A 12,716-nucleotide genomic window follows, 5' to 3' on the forward strand; every position below is an offset into this window, starting at 1 on the left:
CACCCTTTCCCCAAAAGCAAAAATGAGAAGGCAAGAAAGGGTAGAGAAACTGGAAGGATGGAAACAGAGAAAGAAGAGCTGAAATGGGGAGACTGCTGCCACATTGTGGGGATAGTTATCAATGTCTTGGGGCAATTTCCAGTGCATGAATTGTTGAGTGAGAAACTAATTTGCTGTGTAAACTTTCACCTAAAACACAATCAAATGTTCAAAAAGCATTTGCTAACGCCTGGTGGTGCAACAGTTAAGTGCTCAGCTGCTAATTGAAAATTTGCTGGCTTGAACCCACCCAGCTGCTCCCCGGGAGAAAGATCTGCTCCTGTAAATATTACAGACTAGAAAATACTATGGGACAGTTTTAGTCTTCACATGGGGTTGCTATGTGTCAAAATCTACTCCATGGCACTTAATAACAAAAACAACATCTAGGAAGCCAAAACCAAAATCTCCCCCCACTAGATTTTACCTGTTGTTGTTGTTATGGGCCATGGAGTCGTACCCGACTCATAGCGACACCTCTTTGGGTTTCCGAGGCAATATCACTACGGAAGTAAAGTAGTTTGCCCAACATTCCTTCAAAGGAAGGAAGGGTTTGAACCACCAGTCTTCTGGTTAGCAGTCAAGTGCCTTAGGCACTACACTAACAGAGCTCCTGATTTTACCTGTAGTACCTGGAAATCTGAATTAATTCCAGAATGTGGCTTTCCTTAAGGATGAGCCCTGTAAGCCTGGGACCTGGCTAGTTTTATTGGGAGGCTGTCTAAGCATTGGCTCCATAAAGTTAATCTTAGCTCCCTAAAAATGGTTGGTCACATCTGAGCATCATTCTCAAATATGACATTCCTGATAAGGTCTGGGTTGCATAAGCAATTATTCATGATATGAGGGGAAGTCAGTGAGAATAAGACATTATTTTGTAAATGTTTCATATCAGCTATCAAAAGCAGAGTCTATTAAATTATTATGGGTTACAGATGGCAAACAAGAAAGAGAAAGGACTTCCTTACATAGCCAGAGAATAAAACAGTAAAATAATATCAACAATATTCCAAAGAAATAAATTCAGTACAATTTTCTTCATAGGTTCATTCAGTCCATTCAGTTTCCGCTGGATCTCGGGTTAGAAATCTCATAAAGGCATCTTTTTTCAGCTAAAAACCAACTAACCAACCAGTTGCTGTTAAGCCGACTCAGATTTATGACAACGTCACATATGTCAGAGTAGACTTGTGCTCTGTAGGGTTTTCCATGGCTGGTTTTTGGAAGTAAATTGTTAGGCTTTTCTTCCAAAGTGCCTCTGTGTGGACTCGAACCTCCAACATTTGGTTAACAGCTGAGTAGTTTGGGCAATCTACTTCCGTAGTGATAACGCTTGGAAACCCAAGGAGCGGTCGCTATGAGTTGGGTCTGATTTGATGGCAAATAACAACAACAACAACTTAATTGTTTGTGCCACCCAGGGACTCCTCTCCACCAGAAAGAGCCCCGAAATCTTGACTCAGCCCACTGGAATGATCTGAAAGTTGTCTTAGCAATGCCATCAGAAATCTGTGCCCAACAGTCTATTCTTTTAAGTTTTAGAGTTTTAAAGTATCTGGTACAGCCCATTTCCAAGGAGCTCTGAGATGGTCCTTCCTTGTGGAAGGGTAAGGAAAGGTTGTTCTTAACTTAAAGTGGTTAACTTATGACTGATGATTTTCAAAGGAGGAAGTTCTGATGACAATTTGTAACACGAATAATGCAACTGACACAGAAATTGAGTTGTTTCTATGGCATGCAAAACAGGTTAATAAAGCCATTCAAATATATTGTCTTTAAAAACAATGACTAAAGCTATTTTCAAACCAGTCAGTGAATTTATAACAGAAGATGAACATAATCTTCTATGAAGGGAAAAATCTTGAGATATAGCATATAATAATGCTGAAACGTGTATTATATTCTATGTTGCTGTTAACAGTTGCCATCCTGTTGATTACAACTCATGGTGACCCCATAGTAGAACTGCTCCATAGGGTTTTCAAGGCTATGACCTTTCAGAAGCAGATCACACAGCCTATGTTCTGAGGTGCCCCTGGGTAGGTCTCTTGGCTAGTAGTGGAATGCTTAAGCATTTGTGCCACCCAAAACTCCTCTTTCATTACATTATATACACACACACACACACACACACACATATATATATATATAATGTAACCATTTGTTGTAGAGTGACTCCATAGGACAGAAGAGAACTACCCCCTTAAGTTTTCCAGGGCTATAAAATAAATCTTTCTGGAAGGAGACTGCCACATCTTTCTCCTGTAGAGCAGCTGGCAGCTTCAAACAGCCAAGTCTTTAACCATTGAGCTACCAGGGTTCCTCAAGTGCAGTTTAAACCCAAACCAAACCCACTGCTATATAGTTGATTCCAACTCATAGTGACCCCCATAGTGTTTACAAGGCTGTAAATCCTTACAGAAGTAGATTGCCTCATCTTCCTCCCATGGAGCAGCTGGGGGGTTTGAACTGCTGACCTTCTGGCTAGAAGTCAAATAGCTTACCCACTGCATCACCAGAGGTCCTTCAAGCACTGCTTAGACATCTGTATTTTTATGAGACTTCATAGGTAAGTCTGATGAGCATCCCAGATTGAAAATGAATGGCCTAGATGATGCTAGGTTTAAATTGAAAGAGTAAGGTGTTAACTGAGCAAGGATTTTAAATAATAATCATTTTAAAAAATCAAGACATAACATTATAGTTTTCTTGGCTAATATCTTCAGAACTCTCATTAACACAAACATTATGGACAGTGTGGGAATTAAGTTTGTGTGTCAACTTGGCTGGGCTGTGGTTTGAGTGGCTGGACAGATGGAGGTACAAATTCCCCATGATGATGAGAATGTAATCACCTCCCTGGTTGGAATCTTCTGTGAGCAGCTAAGTAGTTGCCTTTAGGGTGTGGCCCTCTTCCAGTATCTAAGGAGAGGCTTTGAGAAAGGTCTCCAGCTTTTTGGCATGTTTAGATCCTGCATCTGGCCGAGTCTTCATCCAGCGGCCTGCTGCGTTGCCTGCAGATTTTGGAATTGTTCCTGGACTTGAACAAGTAGCCTGCCTGATCCTGGGATTGTGCCATTCTACCTGCCAACCTGGGGTATATCAGCCTCAGCAGCCAGCAGCTGCCTGAGATAGGAGATGCCTCTGGCTCCAGTGGGCCTGGAATAAGAAGCAGAGCTGAAGCCCAAGGTCAAGGGGCCTCCACCCAGCCCCTAGAGCCAACACTCTGAGTTTGGAACTCCTAAACTGTGAGAGAATAAATTCCTGTTTGTTAAGCCATTCACTTATGGCATTTCTGTTACAGTAGCACTAGACAACCAAGACAGTGAGGACACTGATAAACCTCTAAGAAGTTCCATACAGCATATCATTTCTGAAATAAATATATTAATAACATTTTTTCTACACAAATGTAACTAAGGGAGGTTGAGCATATCTTGTCATTTTGTAATTCTTCCCATGAAACCCATCAATACTAATATTAAAAAAAAAAAAAAAAAAAAACCCTATCAATAGTTATGCCTCAGAAAAACCAAAACTTTTTTAACACTCATTGAGATGTTTCAACACATGGATACACTGCTAGAGGCACTCACTCATCTATGCCAAGAAATTTGGAAGATACCTGCCTGGCCAACTGAGTGGAAGAGATCCATATTTGTACCCATTCCAAAGAAAAGTGATCCCACAGAATGTGGAAATTATCGAACAATATCATGAATATCACATGTAAGTAAAATGTTGATGAAGATAATTCAAAAATGGTTGCAGCAGTCTATTGACAGAGAACTTCTAGAAATGCAAGCTGGTTTCAGAAGAGGATGTGGAATGAGGGATATCATGGCTGATGTCAGATGGATCTTGGCTGAAAGCAAGAATACCAGAAAGATGTTTGTTTAATTGACTATACAAAAGCACTCAATTGTGTGGATCATAATGGATAACATTGAGAAGAATGGGAATTCCAGAACAATTAATTGTGCTCATCAGGAACCTGTACACAGACCAGGAGGCTGTTGTTTGAACAGAACAAGGGGATACTGCATGGTTCAAAATCAGGAAGGGCATGTGTCAGGGTTGTATCCTTTTACCACGTTTATTCAATCTGTATGGTGAGTAAAAAATATGAGAAGCTGGACTATATGAAAAAGAACTTGGCATCAGGATTGGAGGAAGACTCATTAACAACCTGCGACATGCAAACAACACAACTTTGCTTGCTGAAAGTGAAGATGATTTGAAGCACTTACTGATGAAAATTAAAGACTACAGTCTGCAGTATGGATTACATCTCAACATAAAGAAAACAAAAATCCTCACAACTGGACCAATAAGAAGAATAATACTGGAAATACCATGGACTGCCAGAAGAACTGACAAATCTGTCCTAGAGGAAGTGCAGTGGGAATGCTCCTTGGAGGCGAGAATGACCAGACTTCATCTCACCTACTTTGGTCATGTTGTCAGAAAGGACCATTCCCTGGAGAAGGATGTCATGCTTGGTAAAGTAGAGGGTCAGCGAGAAAGGGGAAGGCCCTCAATGAGATGGATTAACACAGTGGCTGCAATGATGGGCTCAGGTATAGCAAGGATTGTGAGGCTGGCACAGGACTGGGCAGTGTTTCGTTCTGTTGTACATACGGTCACTATGAGTCGGAGACACCTCATTGGCACCTAACAACACCAACAACAAAAACATATTTAAAGAGCATAAAAGGGTCTGGAGACAGAAACAAACAAAACCAAGAATCACTACTTTAGGATAAATCCTGGATTTTCCTTGAAAAAACAGTGGGATACATACAGTTGTATTTCTCTGTTACTATTGTGCCTAGTCGATTAATTTAAAATGTAATCAATGTAACAAAATTCCATTTCACAGAGAAAACTGAAGGACATATAATTGAAATCTATTTGTCATGCACTTACATTCACCAGTCACTCATATTCCTTATACAACTACCTGGAGTGGAAAAACAAACACATTTGTTAACATAGTCCAGATATACAGCCTCTCTATAGCATTTGAACTCTGGTGGCATAGTGCCTAAGGCATTTTGACTGCCAACCAGAAGGCTGGAGGTTTAAACCCACCAGCCACTCCTCAGAAGGAAAGTTGGGCAATCTACTTCTTTAGTGATAATGCCTCAGAAACCCAAGGAGGGGTTGCCATGAGTTGGATCCGACTCCACAGCAGTGAGTTTTGCTTGGTTTTGGTTTTATAGCATATATAAGAGAGTCCTAGCGAAACACCAGTTAAAGTCCTGGACTGCTAACCAAAAGGTCAGCAGCATTAACCCATCAACCACTCTGGGAGAAACAGGTGGCAGCCTGCTTCCATAAAGATTTATAATTTTGGAAACCCTATAGGGCAGCTCTATTCTGTCCTATAGGATTCCTAAGAGTTGGAGTTGACTCAATGGCAGTGGGTTATACCATATACTCAAAAACTCTCACTGCCATAGAGTCAGACCAACTCATAGTGACCCCTCTTGGTGTTGAAGAAAATCAAATTCATATAAACTTAAAATTATGTTTAATGAAATTATGTTTTACTTTTTTGGGGTTTGGTTTCTATTCTATCCATTAGTAAATTCAATTTAATAACAATCCAATATTTTCATTTACCTAAAATCTTGGAAATTATTTTTAAGCTTATATACTACAAAATATAATTAAAACCAAAAACCTGACTCACTGCCATCAAGTTGGATCCGACTCATAGCGACCTCTCCTTGGGTTTCCAAGGTGGTATCACTAAGGAAGTAGATTGCCCAAACTTCCTTTCGAGGAGTGGCTGGTGGGTTTGAACTGCCAGCCTTCTGGTTAGCAGTTAAATGCCTTAGGCATTATGCCACCAGGGCTCCCATTTATGAGAATTATGATTTAATTTGGTTCAATACAAACTCACATTTACATTTTTCATAACCTTAAATATAATGCAGGAGTGTTGTTACCTTATTTGATCAGTAAACATATGTAAATTTAGGAAATCATACCCAAGTATAATGAAAATATTTGCTTGCATTACACTTGACATTGTTAAATAGTTTTCACTGCACAAAAATTACTAGTGTCATTTGCCAAAGATGTACCTTACTTACATGAACTTGGATTATTAAAATATTTCTGTAAGGATTTTTTAAGCATGTTGTTGATGTCAGGTGCCATCGAGTTGGCTCCGACTTATAATGACCCTATGTATATCAGAAGGAAACACTGCCCAGTCGTGTCCCATCCTCACAGTTCTTGCTATACCTAAGCCCGTCATTGCAGCCACTGCATCTATCAATCCATCTCGTTGAGGACTTTCCCCTTTTTCGCTGACCCTCTACTTTACCAAGCATGATATCCTTCCCTAGGGAATGATCCCTTCTGATGTATGTTGTTATGTGCCATTGGGTTGGACCTGACTCATAATGACCCCTCGTTCAGTTTGCAAGGCAGTATCACTATGGAAGTAGAAATATTAGCAGTTAAATTTTTGTATATTCTGGTAATTATAAGAATATTTACTTTATATAAGTGCATATTTATCTCTACAATCAATCAGAACAAACTTTTTAAGTATGAGAGACTTTACGATCTAATTTATTAACATTCTCTGCAGACATAAAGATAGTATCTACTCATACGTTGACAAGTAAAATGGATGTAGCACTGGAATGACTCATTTCTGTCAATAATTTTGGAAGACAGCTGTCTAGCCCACTGACTGGAAGAGATCCATATTTGTGCCAGTACCAAAGAAAGACAGTCCAACAGAATGTGAAAATTATCAAACAATATCATTAATATCACATGGAAATAAAATTTTGTGGAAGATGATTCAAAACTGTTTGCAAGAAGGGTATGTTGTTGTTCAACCATAGGTGAAGAGAAGACAGAACACAAAAACTCACCAATCTGAATATTAAAGAGTTGTTACCCTTCCCAGCAGGGAAAAATTTTACACTTGATTTGAGCTCAAAATTGACAAATAGACACACAATAAAGACTAGCAGGCCAGATTCTATCATTTCCCACCCAACTGAGACTAGGTATCTATAAACCATTAATCCATTTACACTGATCACCAAATGGTCAGATAATGTAACCAAATTGTTGCTGTCAGTGAAAAAGAACTCATCCCTTATCGATAAACCAAAAGTAAAAACAAAATACAAAATCAGCAAAAAAGTAAATGAAAATAAGTAGAGCACAGAGTCAACAAAGTACTATGGGTAATTCAGATATACTTTTGGGATCTAAGAAAAGATGTACCTGAGTTTAAGCAGCCCACAGGGTGCACCATTTTGGCCATAGAAATCTAACCGGTGTTGCTGGGAAAATCCGTTGAGAATCTTGAAGGACTTCCCAAACTGTCAAAAGATAATTTTTGAACAAAGTTAAAATCACAATTCTTACCCAAATTTAAAATGAACATGTGTCAGAGATTTTATTTAACTCCTTATTAAATGAGAATCAGGTAGGTGTTTCAACTGGCTTAAAGACCAAAGAACCAACATATTTATATTTATAGGTCAGGAATATTGAAATGAACTTGCAAATAGATTCAACACTAGTTTTTCCCCAGGGGTGATGTGGTGGTAGGTGGTATGTAGTTTCTCCACTGGGCAGAATTGTTTTCCATGTCCACAGACTAGGTTCACTTGCATTCCATTGGTTCTCTACAATTTACAGAGCTATGAATTAACTCAAAGGTAATGAAAACTCAAAAACCAAGCTCAATGCCATCGAGTCGATTCTGACTCATAGTGGCCCTTATTGGGTTTCTGAGGTAGTAAATCTTTACGGAAGTAGATTGCCTCATCTTCTTTCCACAGAGCAGCTGGTGGGTTTGAACATCACCCTTCTTGTTAGCAGTCAAATGCCTTAGGCACTACGCCACAGATCCTTTAAGGTAAGGAAAAGCTAGACTCAAATAGCCCAGAAGGGTATGCTCTAAATAACCACAGTTTTCACCCCATAATCTTTGTGCTTTTCAAATTTCCTTATGCTATGAATGTGGGAGCTCTGGTAGCATAGTGCCTAAGGCACTTGACTGCTCACCAGAAGGCTGGCGGTTCAAACCCACCAGCCACTCCTCGGAAGGAAGGTTGGGCAATCCTACTTCCGTAGTGATACTGCCTCGGAAACCCAAGGAGGGGTCGCTATGAGTCAGGGCTGACTCGACGGCAAACGACAACAACAACAACATGAATGTGGGCAGACTCTGTCTGCTTTTGAAAAGTGGTATGTTCCTACCTTCAAATAGCCAGATTCTCAATTGCAGCTAAAAGAGATTGAATTCAGTCCAAAATTTATTTATTCCCATGAAGCACAATGTAAGAGTTCCCGGATGGTGCATATGATTAATGGGCTCAGCTGCTAACCAGAAGTTTGGAGGTTGGAGTCTGTTTTGGTTACCTCAGTGCCACTCAAACAGAAGATACCAGAAATGGATGGCTTTCACAAACAGGAGTTTATTCTCTTATAGTTTGGGAAGCTAGAAGTCTGAGGTCAAATTTCCAGATTGTAGGGGCTGGGTGAAAGCCCCTTCACCCTGGGCTTCAGCTCTGTTTCTTGCTACCAGCCCACTGAAGCTGGAGGCTTTCTTCACTCAGGCAGCTAGTGGCTGCTGAGGCTGACAAACCCAAGGTTGACAAGTAAAAAGGCACAGTCTCGATATTACCAAACAACACAGCAGGCCATTGATTCAAGGCCATTAAGAGTCCCAAGATTGGCAGACAACATGGCAGGCTCCTAAACAATGACCCAGCTCTGTGCAGGGTCCAAGCGTGCCAAAAGCTGCAGACCATTCCCAAAGCTTCTCCTTATATACGGGAAGCAGACCATATCCCTAAAGCAGCTACTCAGCTGCTTGTGGCAGATGCCACTATGGAGGTGATTGCCAGTCTCATCATGGTGAATAGCTACAACCACTCAAAACCAGCCACTCAAAACCAGGCCAAGGCAAGTTGATACATAAGTTTAACTACCACAGAGTCTGCCCAGAGGAGCCCCTGAAAGCACTGGAAATCTACTTCCAAAAAAAAAAAATCAACCACTGAAAATCTTGTGGAGCACAGTTCTACTCTGACACCCATAGGGTCACCATGAATCAGAATCAACTCCATAGGAACTTTTCTTTTCTTTAATGTACAGTGTGACATGGTACTTCATATCTCAAGGATTCTAAAATGAGTAAGATATGGCAATTGGTACACTGTTACACTCAATAAAAGCATGCTCAACAAGTTGCAGAAGGCCTGTTACCAGTTATCTATTGCTGTGTAACAAACCATCCAAGTGTGGCTTAAACAGTAAATACTTATTTGGATGAAAAATCCATAGATTGGTTGGGAGTTTCTTCTGGTCTTTGTTGGGCGAGGCAGATTTCAGCTAAGATTGCTCATGTGTCTGTGGACAGCTGGTATATCAGCTGGGGACGGGCTTGCCTAGGATGCCTCCCCTGGGATGACTCTTTTCCAAATGGTCTCTCATCTTTCAGCAGACAAAACTGAGCTCCTCACATGGGTCAATGGCAGGACACCAAGAGTGCAAGTGGAGGCATGCAAGACCTCTTAAGGCCAAGGTCGCTTCTGCTACATTCTATTGGCCAACACAAGTAACAAGGCCAATGCCACCTCCTAATGGGAAGCCACGAAGTCTCATTGCCAGGACATGGAGACAGGAGGGGAAGAGCAGTTAATGAATGTAATTAATCTACGACTGGCCCTTAACTTGTAAAAGTTCCCTCCCCAGGGCCAGAGGGAGCCATGACATAAATACCTGCCTCACAAAACAGACTTTGATAGATGCTACCCTAGAGGAAATACCAGCAACATATAATGGAAGAAGGGAAAAGGCTGGATTGAGAGTGTCTGGGAAGACTTTATAGGTTCATGACTGGAGCTAAGTTTTGAAAGATGGGCAGAAAAAGTTCTTCAAGGGAAGAGAGTTGATGATGACTGTGGAGAGGCTGAATAAATTTGGGCAAGTCATCTCCTCTCTCTCTGAGTTTCCTTTCTTCATTCATAAAATTCCTATTCTGATCTGACTACCTAAAGTCTTAAAAAAGAAACAAAAAAGTGTAGGGCCCTACAAACCAAGTTGAAATTGAAATGAAAGAGTGAGATGCAATATATTTAATCAATAAGAACTTAATACAATTACTATAAGATTTTGTACAAATTAATAAGAAACTATTGAAAAAGAAACATTCACACATAAAATGAACAGGCAATTCTATAAAGAACTGTGAATGACTGATAAATAGATAGCTTCACTCCTCACTACTAACTGAGAAAACACAAAACAAGTAATAATGAGATATCATTTTGTTTTTAAAATTGGCAAAAATGTAAGGAATGATATTACATAAAGCTGGAAGGAGAATGGGGTCTACATGAATGAGCCCTGGTGACTTAATGGTTAAGAACTTTGCTGTTAACTGAAAGGTTGGTGGTTTGAACCCACCAATGTTGTTGCAGGAGGAAAAGAAAAAAAACTGGCAATCTGCTTGCATAAAGATCCAAAGATCAAACTCATCGCCATTCAGTCAATTCCAACACATAGTGACCATATAGGACTCAGTAGAATTGCCCCAGAGGGTTTCTAAGGCTTTCTTTACAGAAGCAGACTGCCATATCTTTCTCCAGCATCACAGCTGGTTAGTTCAATCTGCAGAACTTTGGGTTAGCAGCTGAGTACTTAACCACTGTGCCACCAGGGCACTTCACAAAGACTACCACTTAGGAAACCCTATGGAGCAGGGATTTTTTTTTTTTAATTGTGATTGGATAAAAGTTTACAAACCAAATTGGTTTTCCATTCAACACTTCATATATAGTTTGTTTTGTGGCATTGATTGCAATCTCCACAACACAACAGTTCGCTTCACACTTCCTCTCTGTGATTATTATTTCCATTCATCCTTCTTTCCTATCCCCTCTTGCCTTCTGAACTTTATCCCTGGACAAATGTTGTCCTTTTGATCTCCTATGGTTGATTGTTCTAAGATGTGCATACCTCTTTTGTGTTAGGGTTCACCTTACAGGCCTGTCTATTGTTTGGCTGAAAGTTGAGCCACAGGGGTGAGTTCAGTTCCAGGCTTGAAGGGTGTTTAAGGGCTGTAGACTCGAGGGTTCTACCAGTCTCTCTCAGATCAGTAATCCTGGACTTATTTTGATTTTGAATTTTGTTCCACATTTTTCTCTCATTCTACCTAGGACCTTCTTCTGTGATCCCTTTCAGAGAACCTTCTAGTTCTTCTGGTCTCAGGGTAGTGGAAGCTGGGATTTGCACTGGTTTCCTTGCATCTTGATTTCCTTCACTTTTTTTTTTTTTTGCTCCAGACAGGGAGAGACCAATAGTTGCACCTTGGATGGCTACTCAGAATCTTTTAAGACCCCAGTCGCTACTCACCAAAGTAGAATGTAGAACATTGTTTTTGGACTATGTTTCACCTATTGACCTTGACATCCCCCAAGATAATGGTCCTGATTGCCAAGCCCAGCTACTCATTCCCTCTAGGTGTTTGGATTATGGGTAAGTTCTCATAACTTTGTCCCCATTGTTGTTGTTGTTAGGTGCTGTTGAGTTGGCTGCAACTCATAGCAATCCTATGTGCAACAGAACAAAACTTTGCTGGTCCTCTACCATCCAGCCCCTGTATGCTCTACTGTATTCATGGATATATTTGCAGCACATATAAACACATACATAGAAATATCCTCCATAAAACCTACATATATTCTTGGATGTAGTCCCATTCACCTTCCCATACCTGTTCAGCTTGTGGGTTTGTCTATGTATCTACTTACAGATTATAGCTTGTGCATGTGTCTTGGTTCTCTAAAGCTGCTATAACAGAAATACCACAAGTGGGTGGCTTAACAAATGGGAATTTATTCTCTCACAGGTTAGAAGGCTAGAAGTCCAAATTCAGAGTGCCAGCTCTAGGGGGTGGATGAAGGCCCCTTTACCTTGGATTTCAGCTCTGCTTCTTATTACAGGCCCACTGGAACTGGACGCATCTCCTAGCTCAGGCAGCTGCTGGCTGTGGAGGCTGACAAACCCAAGGTTGGCACAAAGAATGGCACATCCCAAGATCAGCAGGCACATGGCAGGTCACTGGTTCAAGTCCAAGAATAATTCCAGGTGTAACAGGCAATACGGCAGCTCATTGGTTCAAGTCCAGGAACTGGAGATGAAGACTCACCCAAAGTAGGATCTATATGTGCCAGAAAGCTGGAGACCATTCTCAAAACTACCCTTTCCATACTGGAAGCAGACCACACCCCAAAGGCAGCTACTTAGCTGCTCACAGCAGATTCCCCCATGGAGGTCATTATAATCTCAACATGGGGGATAACTACATCCAGCTGTTAAGCTACTCAGTGTGGCAAATGGTATGGCGCTTCCTTAAAAAAATGAAAATAAAAGTACCATTTGACCCAGCAATTCCATTACTAGGAATATATCCTAAAGAGGTGAGAGATAGCACACGAACAGACATATGTACACCAGTGTTCATCATAGCACAATTCACTATAGCAAAGAGATGGAACAACCTAAATGCCCATCGAGGGATGAGTGGTGTTCTGGTTCCCTAGTGCTGCTCTGACAAGAAATGTACCACAAATGGGATGGCCTTAACAAACAGGAGTTTATTCTTACAATTTGGAGGCTTT

This window comes from Orycteropus afer, unplaced genomic scaffold, assembly GCF_000298275.1.
Source record: "Orycteropus afer afer isolate SDZICR_OR568_19922 unplaced genomic scaffold, OryAfe1.0 scaffold00009, whole genome shotgun sequence".
NCBI classification, from domain to species: domain Eukaryota; kingdom Metazoa; phylum Chordata; class Mammalia; order Tubulidentata; family Orycteropodidae; genus Orycteropus; species Orycteropus afer.